The sequence below is a fragment of the Pieris napi genome, chromosome 13 (genome assembly GCF_905475465.1).
Source record: "Pieris napi chromosome 13, ilPieNapi1.2, whole genome shotgun sequence".
Taxonomy (NCBI): domain Eukaryota; kingdom Metazoa; phylum Arthropoda; class Insecta; order Lepidoptera; family Pieridae; genus Pieris; species Pieris napi.
Window position 1 is genome coordinate 10,132,164 of NC_062246.1, and position 13,871 is coordinate 10,146,034.

Sequence of the window (13,871 nt, forward strand, 5' to 3'; positions counted from 1 at the left end):
CATTTTACAAGGCCTTCCATCGAAGAGATTCAAGAATTGGCAGAATCGTGATATGGATCTGCTTTAACTGCTGTAACTGTAAAATCATTTATTTTCTACAAATATTTATTTATTAAGAAAAAACTTGTTTTTCTTCGTATGTTCAACACACTTTAAACAATATTGTTTCAATAACTGGGGGCCTACCATGAGCTCTTATTTCGAGCCTATTGACAACCTACAAGTGAGATGCATCGCTTATTCATAGTATGACATCGAAAAAAATCGGCCCGTTTATGTTTCCACGTGACCTTAGCTGTAATTTCGTTCATTTCATTTATATGAAAATTCATACCATGACCTCGGGACTGAACCAAAATTTGACAGTTTCGCCTTAAACTATGACAGAATAAGCGATTCCAAAAAGGACTCAATCAAATTCACCAGCATCTCAATTGGATCTTTTTAAGAAAGTTTAAGTGAGTGTAAAATCTTAAAAATGTCCAGTCACAGAAATACTTAACAAACTTCACACATAAACGGACCTTTTTATTGTCCGTTGAACTGACAAATGGTAGAGGTAGAGGGTAGAAAAAATATCTGTGGCCATAGGTCAGAATATGCTAAATGCATACACATTACTTTGAACTTATCATTGTCTGATCTATGACCATAGATATATATTTTGTAAGTATTGTAATCTTTTATTTTTTTTGCTCTCAAACATCACACATGTTACAAGGAGAACAATCATATCAGATATGACATTATGTTATAGATAGGATATACACGTGTGAAAATAACATGAAAACTTTAGAAGGCTAACAAGATCCATGCAACTTCCTAACAATCAAGTAGCCCGCAATACCTCTACACAATACTGTTCAATGTTATACTTTTGTTGCAGTTTTTCTATAATATGTAGGTGTGATTAGATTTAAAGACATTTATTCTCATAACAGACAATAGTCACTTACATGAGAACTTATATACTAAAGATACAATTTATCACGTCGTGGGTCATTGAAGAGCTTCAAGGATCAATAAGCGTAGAAGAACTTCGGTGGATCTTCATTTACGTAGATAACTGAGATGACTTAAGAGATGGTATTTTAGTCTTAATTTAAATATTGTCAGGCTATCTGCACTTTTTATATTTTGTGGAAGTCTATTATACCGCAGCACTCCCCCAACGCTCAACGTTTTTTTTACCGTAATTGGTTCTATACTTAGGTAGAATTAGATTATGAGGGCGTCGTGAACTACGCTTCTGAATTTGATTTATTTTAGTGAAAGTAATGTTAGTGTGTATATAGTTATAAACGTACGGTGTCGATCTGAACCACCGCCGCTATTCTCGAAATGAAACTCGTGGAGTTATAAATGTTATGTTTATTGGCCGAACGTTAGTGATGGTGATACAATTATAATACAGCGAAGTAAGCTTACGACTAACGTCCGTCCGGCACGGCTGCTTAAATCTATCTGGTCGTTATACAAATAATAGCTTAAAACTAAACATAAAACTACCACGCTGGTCAAAGGGACCGACCGGCCCTTCCTCTACCTGCGTCCCGCCGACCGTTTCCTAGAAGAACATCTGGCGTGCAGCTTCGTTCGTCGGCTTTCTTAACTGTATTGTTCGTTGTCCGTAACAGTCTCCCCTCAGCGAAACCTTCCTATGACGTGAAGCTTTCCGTAGGTAGGACAACGAAAATTCATCTGCTAATGCTTGCGCCGTCTTCGACGTTCTTTTGGTAACGTGCTTCAACGCAACTATCTCAATATTATGTACATCTCTAGTACTTAGGCACGTAAAAATTGCGCCCCATGGCTTTTCATTACGGCGTCCTTTTCTGAGCGTATGACGCCCATCCAATAAAATGGTATTCCTTGTCACCTCTGTTATCTGTGTTTTTAATCGCACACGTACACGCGGTAACCGATATTGATCAATTATCATTGTTTCATCTTGGAAGCTTTGACCCTGCACTTCGCGTAACCATGTCTGTTCCGATTCTTTTAAATCGCTTACGCTTAATCGGCCACTGCAATCTTTACGCTTACGTATAAATAGTTGTACGTAAGCCTTGGCTCTAACCCTGGTTGAAACCCAACGCCATTGCCTCGCATCCGTCGTTCCGGTGATTTCAGTTAATCTATGTGCTATGAATGGTGGATGTCTCGCTTTATCATTTCTGATCCACTGTAATACCATCGTTGAATCCGTCCATAGCACGATCTTGTTTGGTTCAATTCTGTGACCCTCTCTAATGGCCACAGCTAATCTCGCTCCGATAAGGGCTACCTGTAGCTCTTGCCGCTGTTTACTCTGTGACTTAATAGGTGCCACTGGTGCTTTCGCTGTGATGAGTCTGACGTCAATTACATCGGTTCCAATTCGCCAATATGCCACGCTCGCATGTGCTTGTTCAGATGCGTCACAGAATACATGCAATTGTAGCTCAGCTCCCCTCGTGTAATTATACCATCTAGGTATCTTCAGTGTTTTTACATTTTCTAATTGAGACATCGACTTTTTAAACTCATTCGACTGATCCATTTTCCGTTCAATGCTTTTAAGCCGATTAAATGCCATATTATAGGTTTCTGGGAATTTCGTGTTATCAGTCTTCCACGGCAACCCCAGGTAGTAACGCCTTTCCCGTTTCTCTACTGTTGTATTGAACAATTGAACTGCACGTGCGTCGGCACTTGTTAACCTTTTTTTATTATTTATACCCAAGGCATCAATTGCAAAACCTTGTTTTAATATCGCCTCTAGACGCTCATCTATTGTTTCTTTGTAAACGTCGCTTTCTGCCGCCTTTTTTATACAGTGCAAAACACGTTCGTTGTCTTCCATTAAACTTCGTATAGGTGCTGTACCATGTAAAATCCAGCCTAATCGAGTTAAAGATGCAGCCGGTTCATTTTTCTTCCCACTGTATACTTTTCGGGAAACGATGAGATGCCAATTGTCTGCTCCAATTAATAATTGTGGTTTAGCTTCGCCAATCATTTGTTGGAGTGGTAACTTAACCAAGTGTTTGTAGCGCAAATTGTCCGCGCTAATTCTTTGGCTACCAATATCGAAATCACGCATCGTTCGCGCTTTCAAAGTGTAATTAGCCCCTCCGTCGTAGCGACTGATGTCAATTTTGACGTGTTGGCTCTCAAAATCTTTCGTTTGAGAACTAACTCCTTGAATTTTCAGCGGCTTGCTTGGCCCGCTCACACCTAATTCGTGGGCTAACTTTTCCGCGACAATTGTAATAGTCGAACCTTCGTCCAGTAGGGCATGAGTTTTTACGATCTTTCCATTTCGGCCTCTCACAGTTACGGGACATACTTTCAGTAAGACGGCTTGACATTCATCCTTTGCAGTCACAGAGGTCGACATAACAACTTCAGCCTCTGAGTTTGATGTTGATGGTTGCACCAACAATGGTTGTTGTTGTGGTTTGTGTTCTACCCAATGCAACAACCTATGGTGAGCTTTTTCACACCCATCAATACCACATCGCTTTTTCCTGCACTGTGATCGTCGGTGATATTCTTCTAGGCACAAAAAACATGCCTTCGTTTCTCTCAATCTATCCCATCGTTGATTAAGATTCATTTTCAAAAACTCTTCACAATGAGTTGCATGATGGTTGCCGTTACAGCATAGGCATCTGAGTTTCTTCTGTGTTGAGTAAACGCGCTCATTCGTTTTTGATCTAGGTTTACTTGTACCTAGCGATGTCGCAGTTTCTATCTTACGGCTATAGTTGAAAGTGAGTTGTAAGCTCGCTTCTTCTAAGAGGTATTTTGAGAGCGTAATGAGAATTGGTTCTTTCTCATTACTATAAGCCTTACCGTAGTCCGTCCATCTAGCCTGATAGTGCAGGTTAAGTTTAGACACTATTTCTCGGACTAAGGCCCCGTTACTCGTGTAGCTACGATCGTTTACACTTTTCAATAGCCACGCGATGTTTTGCACTTTTATTGCAAACTGGTTAAATTCAACCGCTGTATATCCCGGTCTGGGTAATCGCTTTATTTCTTCCAGCGCTTTATCAATTATGATCTCCGGTCGGCCATAACACTGATCTAGTGCATTCATAATAAGCTCGGGATCGCAAGCAGTACTCAATAATACGGCGACTGTTTCTTTAGCGGCTCCCGTAAGACATGTGCGTAATCTTGCCATGTTTTCCGCTTTAGAGTATTTGTAGAGCTTCGTGGAGTCTTCATAAGCAACTTTAAAGTAAAGCCAGTCGCAGACATTCCCGTTAAACTGCGGCAGATCTTGAGCATGTCGTACAGGGGGTCTGTTTGTAGCTATTTTTTCAAAGGCTCCGATGAGCCGTTCCATCCCTTGATCATGGGATCGCGTTCTCGGCACGGAGGCCTCTTCGATAGGTGATATGGGCCGTTCTTTTTCCCAAGACACATTGTGTTTCAATGGCTCCACGCGTTCTGGGAGCGCTGTGTCTTCTTCCCTATCACCTTGAGATAGATTATTCACGCCGCTATGACTTCTTAGCCATCTATCTACTATAGCAGCGGAATTGTTTCCGTTCCGCTGTTCTGGCAAGCCTTCGACGATACTCTCTTCGTCGTCTGCTCTGGGTAAGTCAACAGCGATTTGCTTCTTTAACAATTTCATTTCAAGCTCCATCTCTTGTTCCATCTCCTGCTTCTTTAATTCGAACTTTTTTCTTAAATGTTCTTTTTCTAATGCGACCAAGCGTTTTTGGACTTCGTATTCAGCTTGCCTTACACGGGATGCTTTCGACCTCATTGTATTTCTTGAGGTCTGTGATGCTGAACCCACAGGTAACAACCTTGAATCAACGGCTTCATTCTTTCGTATTGATTCAACTGACTCCCTGTCGTGTGTAATATCGGCTGGTCCACGTTCTAGGACTTTCGATGGTGATTCTAACGGCACGCGTTCTGTCCGTATATCTTCATCGATTTCTACTGCCCTCATAGCTTGTCGGCTTCTTGTGTTCATTTTGAAGTCGATTGTATTCTTCGCTTCGATGAACTGGTGGACAATGCTTTCCGTCGGCGACCCACAGCAGCAATACGTCGATGCGGCGAGTCACTTTGTACAGGCGATGAAGTCAACCCTCTGCACGTACTCCTGGGATCGCAGGTAGTACTGCCGATGAAAATCTTCCTGGGATCGCAGGTAAATTCTTCCTTCTTCTCGGCGTCGATGCGTAGAGTATTATTCTTCTGGTTATCCGGCTGCTCGAAGGACCAAACTATAAACGTACGGTGTCGATCTGAACCACCGCCGCTATTCTCGAAATGAAACTCGTGGAGTTATAAATGTTATGTTTATTGGCCGAACGTTAGTGATGGTGATACAATTATAATACAGCGAAGTAAGCTTACGACTAACGTCCGTCCGGCACGGCTGCTTAAATCTATCTGGTCGTTATACAAATAATAGCTTAAAACTAAACATAAAACTACCACGCTGGTCAAAGGGACCGACCGGCCCTTCCTCTACCTGCGTCCCGCCGACCGTTTCCTAGAAGAACATCTGGCGTGCAGCTTCGTTCGTCGGCTTTCTTAACTGTATTGTTCGTTGTCCGTAACAATAGTCATTTAAAATTTTGTAGATTAATAAGCTGGTATTGTATTGAAATAATTGTTTTATATTCATGAGTTTTGTTTCACTGTGTTTATTGTATTAGACGTAAACAAAACTTATTTGGTTAAATAAACAAATAAATTCCAAGTATGAACTTGGGGAACACACGTCATTGTTTCCCGTAGTGTTCTTTAGCATACAAAATGTATGTTATATTTATATGTTGGCCTTATATTATTAGAATAAAAAAATCTGTCAGTGATCACACGACTTAAACACGCACGCCAATAGGCTAAATTTATTGTAAATAATATTTACATATTCCTATACTATATACGTACGTGGGCGTGAATAATATTATAGTTTAATTTATTTCATAGAGAAACTAATAAATATACATATAAGGTATGTTGTATAAATAAGTAAATTTCTATATTTTATGTGCGTATTTAGACTTTAAATTTAATGAGAAGTCGGTTTAACTAAAATAATTATTACAAATAGAAAATTCCTGTGAAGACTTTCACATTGAATTGTTGCCCATCGTCCTCGAGCTACAAAAAACGAATTCTATTCATGGCCGATAATATTCAAATTGACATTAATTGATTTAATTAGTAAAATTATAAATATTATTCAAAGGTGCCCGAATACGGCGCAACCCGTGCTACGCAAGTCTGACTTCCATACGTCAAACTGTATTGGATTTTGATATACGAGAGTTTAGTTTATTAACCTTGCCCTAAGAGATTGAAATTTGGATAAAACTTCATATTAAAGTCGGGCTAGCTACCGGAAGTTACAGAGTACTGCTTTGCGATTCTGTAACTCACATTTCGAACACACACAGCGGTTTTCGCATCGGCGGTCGCTCTCAAATCAGTCGTGAAGCAGTCATTTTATGATTTGGCATTCTGAACAGGTGGGAGCTTGTAGTTTATTGTTTATCAGAATGCTAAATCATAAAATGACTGCTTCACGACTGATTTGAGAGCGACCGCCGATGCGAAAACCGCTGTGTGTGTTCGAAATGTGAGTTACAGAATCGCAGGGCAGATACTAGTTCCAAGCCGCTAAACGATTTCGCATATAATCAATAGTTATGCAATAGAATCTTTGTGTTTGTGTATAACGTCACTGTCGCACACAATTACCTTGCCATTATGAATTCCCACAAGTCGCGGAAGATGTCTCACGCGTGATACGAATTTGTAAGCTGTATTTATTTTGTTTACAACGTATCGTAAGATTTTCCAAATGATTAGTTTCAAAATGTTACAAGGGGAATTTAATCTCGTAATTGTTTTTTTTAATACATTGTCTTTTCACTGAGAGGTCGTGGAACATTACGATCTAGCCTAACTTAAGACTAATGAGTAATTTAAGTCTAACATAATTTATTTATAAGGATTTTTAACATAAGGAAGTGTCCAATAACACTACGTACAGTCTCTATTAAGGGGAAGACATTCTGTTCTTGTGTACTATTAGTCACTTACCAATACAAAATTAAGACTAACGTGCACGTTAGTGAATAAGTGTTAACTTGTCTTAACTTGACTTGTGTAAAATGGTTTTGTTATTTTCAATTTTATTATTCATTAACTATTTTTTCTATGACTGCAATGAAAATTTGTTTGCTGAAATTAATTTCGTATTTGTAGCAGTAAACTTATATACAAGTCTTTAATTTCCCCTTCTTTATTTTGCTTAGTCAGTGCTGCACCCAATTATGCAAATAAAAAAAAAAAAAAGGAGGCCGAATTTCTTTCTTTTATATGTATATAGGGCATGTAAATTCAATTCGTCAAAATCTTGTATATTTTGGACAACCAAGTATTTCCTTAACTAGATGATTTCTCATCTGATGATAATAATATCGAGAAATGTGGTCAATATATAGTATGTTTATGTATGTTTTTATACAAAAGTCCAAGAACGATGTCTTTATTATAACATAATATTAAACAAATTTATTTATTTAAAATGTCTTCCACCGGGTATAAAACAAGAAAGCTAATGGCACACCCTTAGAGGCAAAACACGTCATGCATTTGCTTAGTAACTTCACTACCAAATACTACAAATAAAATTATTTGTAGAAAAAAAACACACCAAATCACACAAATATACTTTTATATTAATTGTTTGTAACAGGAAATATTTGTTTTAAACCAATTCAAATATTTTTTTCAAATTTTACTAATGAATACAAATTGGGCAAACCTATAGAAGTTTTAATGGCGGTGATTCATAATGAACATTAAGTAGTCACCGATCGAATCAAATGACATAATATATAGCAATGGTTTTTACGCGGATGAGTGACTAGATACTAATTTGATATTTAAAACATCATTAACTTATAATAGTAATACCAATTAACAAAAATCAGTCTAGGTACATTAGTAAGATCAATTCTCGAAACCAGCTGCGTCATGAAAAGTATTATATTTTTTTTGGTAATGAGTATTGCGTAATGATCGATCGTACAAAAGAAATTCCTTAGAAGTTAGAAGTTACTTTATTTTATATATAAGGTATATAAAATAAAGTACAGCTTCTTTTCTTTTCTTTACTCAAGAGCTTAGTTGTAATAAAGTCCCGTACAATTATCACCACTGCCGGAAACAACCTTTTCGCTGTGTAATACACATAAAGGTAAGATTTATAGTTGAGACAAAAATCTAGCAAAAAATAACAATATAGATTTGATATATGAAGGTCAAACTTAGCCTGGACTAATATTTCAACGATACAGTGTGTTGACAGTTCTCGCCTTGTAATTATTAAATGAATAAAACAATGGAACTTCAAATAAATATTACTAGAAGCTTCCTTGTATCCAATAAATAGAAAAACCGCCGCAGGAAGGAAATAGGGAGAAAAATAGGCAGAATGTAATAGTAATGATACAAGTGTCTTTCCTACAACTTTGATTTTGTTCCCTTTTATTTATTAATTTACAGAAATCCTTACAGACTATCTCAATACGATAATGTCGTGAAAAATAAAATAAAGTATATAATATTAAAATCATAATATACACAATATCGCTACTGTGAAGTCACTCTGCGAACATATAAATATGTCGATAGTGTCGGAGACAGGATTCAGTAGGCGCAACCGTTGCAACAGACTGTTTCTGGTATCGCAAACAACCTTGGCCTTCGCCGTCGCACATATCCCATAGGTAAAAAGAAATCGAGTTCTTGAAGTACACTTGGGTTGCACGGCAACCCCCACAAGACAATATTGGGTACATTAAAGGATAGTAGGGATAGACGCCATACAGTCTGCTATATAGGTATCATGTAAATTTGTCCTGTATGCGCTCCAACATAAGACAGTATGCATTAACTGTTTTCGGAGCCCAAACAGACGAGTTACAGACTAACCAATGCGTTCTTCAAGCTTGAGATAGCTTTAATATTAGTGACCGTTGTACTTCGAAGCACAAATCCCATTCTTGTGTATGCTTTCTTGGAAATGTCCACTATATGATCCCAAAAACCCAGATGGCCATCCACTTGGACTTGGGAGTCCAAGGGAGTTGGGGTCTCTTACTGACGTTTCCCGCTTTAGATACTGAACACGTTGTACCCTTGCTGACGAGCCAATTTAGACTAAATCAATCCGGAAATTTCGTTCCCTTTGGAGTACTGCAGAGTTACAGAGACCGTGAGAGACTCGGGGGTTATGTTCACAGGCGCTAATTAAAAATTTTAGTTGGTGCCTGGGTACTGGTACCCACAGCTGGTGGTTTCCTTAGCATAAGAGCATCGCAATACGGCGAGGAAATACTGTGAACATAAAGGGTACTCAGCCAAACTTTTAACTCTATTCTCTGATTAACCAAGGCTGCAAACTGGTTAGATCCAATTTGACAGTGTGTTTTAAAGTCAGTTAATACAAACCATGACGGTCCAAAGCATCTAGTCCAAGTTTCAAAGTTTAATGTATACACAGTACAAGTAAACAAGTATTTAACGCAAACATCGTGTCATGTTTGATATTTGTGTGAAGTAGCGTTACTTGTATTTACACTTATGAGATCATCCAAATACATATTTCTTCCTATATTTTGTACTACTCGACAATAATAAGCTATTAAGTTTTTTTACTAACAAAACATAAACAAGCTTTTGTCGATATAAGGAAATATTATTTATATTATAACTCAAGGCCCCGGGCTCAATTCGATTGTTCTTCAGTCCAAGGAACTTAATAGAAATAATATCAATCTGTAAAAGAGTGGTTTGATTCGTTTTTAATTTATCATTAACAAACACTTCTTCGATATATTATTGTATAATATTTATGTGTAATATTCGATTTAAACTGGCTGAAAAGCAATGCAATAAATATATTATTAGACATAAAGTAAAGGTGTTTTTACGAATTATCTTCCCCATTTTCAAAGTCGAAACAATTTCTTATATTTGCAATATGACATATATTTTCCCCCTTTTCAAAGTTTATATTTGCAATATGACATGTCGACCTGTTTTCGCACTCGAGTGCTTTCTTTCTTTGTTATACAATATTTTTTTAGGATTATTATTATATAGTTATTTAATAGGATATTTTTCGTCTCCTTATAAGTTATAAAAATATTGTCTTATCTACTTGGATTTCGCGTTTGCTGTTATGTCTGTTTGTTTGTGTAATTATTCGTTTTCTGTGAAACTGTTTGTCTCACTTTATTTTTTATTTGTCTTATTTCTGTTTCGATTAAAATGGATCTGTTTGTTTCCTGATACACAAATAATTAATATAAATAATATTTAGATAAAGTATGTTCTATAATTTTATAAATGAACTCAAAAAGATGATTAAAAAAAAAGGTCGCGTGTACTTATGTACGCGCGTAAGAAGTTATATATCCTTGGCTTTCTTTATTTTTTTAAAATATTAAATAATAATAAATATTTAACGTAAATAATTTAATAATATTTAATATTTAGTATATTATTCAATTATTAATTAATAATAATTATTATTATTATTTATTATTTTATTATATTATTCATTCAATTTAATAACTAGGTTTGTTTCATAACCTTTTAACTAAGTAACAATAGGTCTTTGTAAAAAAGCATTGCTAAATTTCTTTGAAACTAATTAAAACTCCTTTTTTTGTTTAAAGGTACTACAAAGGTCATTATGGTCATTCAAAATTCTTGGCATAGCTGCTAACTTCACGCATATTTTATTTCTTTTTACTTGTAGATTGTCTTATTCCCATCTCGCTCGCGCACGCTCGGCGCCCGGCTGGTTTAAAAACTTCATACTGACAATTTTATGTCACGGTGCGCGCGCAATCGTAAAATTTCACTCTCATCAATTTTTCATAACGCGCCTAAAGAAGTATAACTTCAAAAATAAATCAGTTTCATGATCATTTGTCAATCTAATACGCAAGTAGGTGATCAGCCTCCTGTCCCTGACACACACCGTCGACTTTTTGTGTCTAAGGCAAGCCGGTTTCCTCACGATGTTTTCCTTTACCGTTCGAATGTTAAAGGCGCACCTAGGAAGAAAGTCCGTTGGTGCACAGCTGGGGATCGAACCTACGACCTCAGGGATGAGAGTCGCACGCTGAAGCCACTAGGCCAACACTGCATCAAATAGATGATTGTCACCCGAAAAAATCAAGTACTATTTGACCGGGGCAGGAACATTTCTGTTTCTAAATTTTTCTTAGAGGGTTAAATTTTATGTCAAAGACACGGCTGTTTTGAAGACCGTAATGAACATTTTAGCTAGGGAGCTGGCGAGCAAAATATCTATATGGTTTGCTCATGTGGCAGACATTTTTAATAGCGGTTATTATACGATAAGGAATATTAAGGACCACGTCTGCCACCATTGTAGCGCTGCATTGTCAATTGACACCCCCTTAAAATGTAAAAAAAAGTAAATCTACCGAATTTACTATGGAGAGTGTTCAGAGTTGTTCGGTCTAATACCTGCAGCTGAGTTTCATTATCGGACGTCAATGCAAAATATAAAATACCATCCGTATCACCTCGTCGTCCATCGTTCCACAACAGAGCGTTTTCAAAGGCAGTTTTTGCCGCGCACCGCCACTATGTGGAACCAGCTGACTGAAGTATTTCCGAACCAATTCGACTTAGGTTCCTTCAAGAAAAGAGCGTACCAATTCTTGAAAGGTCGGCAACGCACTTGCGAGCCTCGTCCATGGGCGGTGGTATCACTCAACATCAGGTGAGCCTTCAGCCCGTTAGCCTCCTATTACATAAAAAAAGGTACATCATTTGCTCGTGTCTGCCTTTAACGCTGAAAAATTCTAAAAGGCTAGGAATCTGACTTTTCATGTTTTGAACTTTCAAAAATGTATTAATTATTAAAAAAATATATATGAAATGCACGCTTGAAGTTCGTTAATATTTTATTATATCTATACCTATCTATTTTAATTTAAACAAAAAAAACTGCAACGATAAGAAAGTGGTTTAACCGGAATCCGACCTTCACCGACATAACAGCTGATCGTGTGTGTTAAGGAATATAAAAATATCGTTTTTAATGCGGACGTGAGCCATAGAAAATAAACATAAAAAAACTAAAGAATTGGTCCTTGGTTTAAAATCGTGAAGAAGTCGTTTTGATTGCTTGATTTGCTGGCAGTAAATGTAAAATAAGAAGCAATTAATATGAGCATATTTCTGTTTTGACGTTAATATGTGTTACCTACGTATATGATTTTGAATTGAATTTAATTTAATAAACCAATAGTAGAGGATTGATATAATTCGAGATTTCAAAATAAAGTTTTCGAAACAGATTTATGGATACCCAAAAACCGGATATTCGTGTGTAGGCCTAATTAGCTTAAAAATTCTTATTTAACAAGCCGGTATCAATTTTGATTATTTCTTAATGTTAAAAATGTAGATTAGTCCGAACACGATTTAGCATTTCACAAGAGATAAATGAATGTTACATTTTAAACAATGTTGTTATGTATTTAGTGTAAATTGTTAAAAAATAACTAAATGTACATTACAGTAATTAGACTAATTAGACTTCAGTTTAATTAGAGACGCGTTTTTCGATTATTTCGCCGACCGCAAATTACGACAACACATTTTGACGAATGTCTAGAACTTAATAATGTCTTTCTTTTCCCGGAAATATTATGACGTTCATGATACAGAGATTATTAACACTCTTTTTTTGTTTTTAAACTGTCGCATTAACTTTTATGATTATTTGGTAGAATTACAATCTAAACTAAAACTATCTTCATGGTATCTCAGGAAAGTAAAATTAGTAATTGTGTACAATAAATAATTTTCGTAGATTAAACAGATCCTCGTGTTTAATAAAATGTTTTGCAAAAATTATGATTAAAATAACAGTTACGTACTATACATTGCCTATAAAACAGTCGTAACCAGGGGACAGCGATACATCAAAACGTATTGTATTTTGACATACGCAAGCCATAGTTAATGTAGAATTTTGTGTCACGTGATCTATCACCACGTTACCGAATAATTATTATAACACAAAAATTAGAAGAATCTTTCCAGCGTGGAGAACACGTGAGGTCACATCACGCCTCAGGTTTTATTAAATGATTTCGTAAGTAATTGAACGCGTCTGGAGGAGAGAGGGGTCACACGGACACTGTTACTACATCGACACACTGACCTTAAGCGATGAAAGGTTAAGACAAGTGTGTCACTGATTAAACCTGACCTCTAACGTAACCTGAAAGATTATAAAATCTAATGAAATAACCAATCAATCTCTATAGTTACCATGGAAACTCAGCTGTCATTAAAAACTGTCATAACTGACATCTAAGCTTATCTTAACAAAACTTTAAACTTATACACGGCCGAACGTAGCCGCAATTAGCTTAAAAGTCGTTAAAGTCATTTTGAACTGAAATACACGAAAATTCAGATTTTTTCTTCCAGAAAGAACTATTGATGTGTCAATTCCCGTTTTTAAATAATGGCGCATAATACCTTATGGTTTATTATAAGGAAGACACATGCATATGCGTATATGTGGTTGAAGTGTTGAATAATTTTAATATACTGAATTTGAATATAATATATTTGAATTTTATCTAGGTCTTTTATAACAATAATGAAATTATTCATTCACGCCCCTTTTCCCCTCGCGTGGCGTAATCTATTCGCACACGTTTTTGTATTAGTGCAATATCATTCAGCGAAATATTACCAAATTATATTATTGCACACCACGATTTAGTGGTGTTAAATTTAATTTATATAATTTCTAAAAACTACAA

General features: G+C 36.3%; 1 protein-coding gene across 1 annotated transcript in view; it reads right to left on the reverse strand.

Moving 5' to 3' along the window:
• Positions 1-13,871, reverse strand: part of LOC125055290 (putative fatty acyl-CoA reductase CG5065) — a 31,780-nt gene that overhangs the window by 14,351 nt on the left and 3,558 nt on the right. The gene's annotated exons all lie outside the window — the stretch shown is intronic.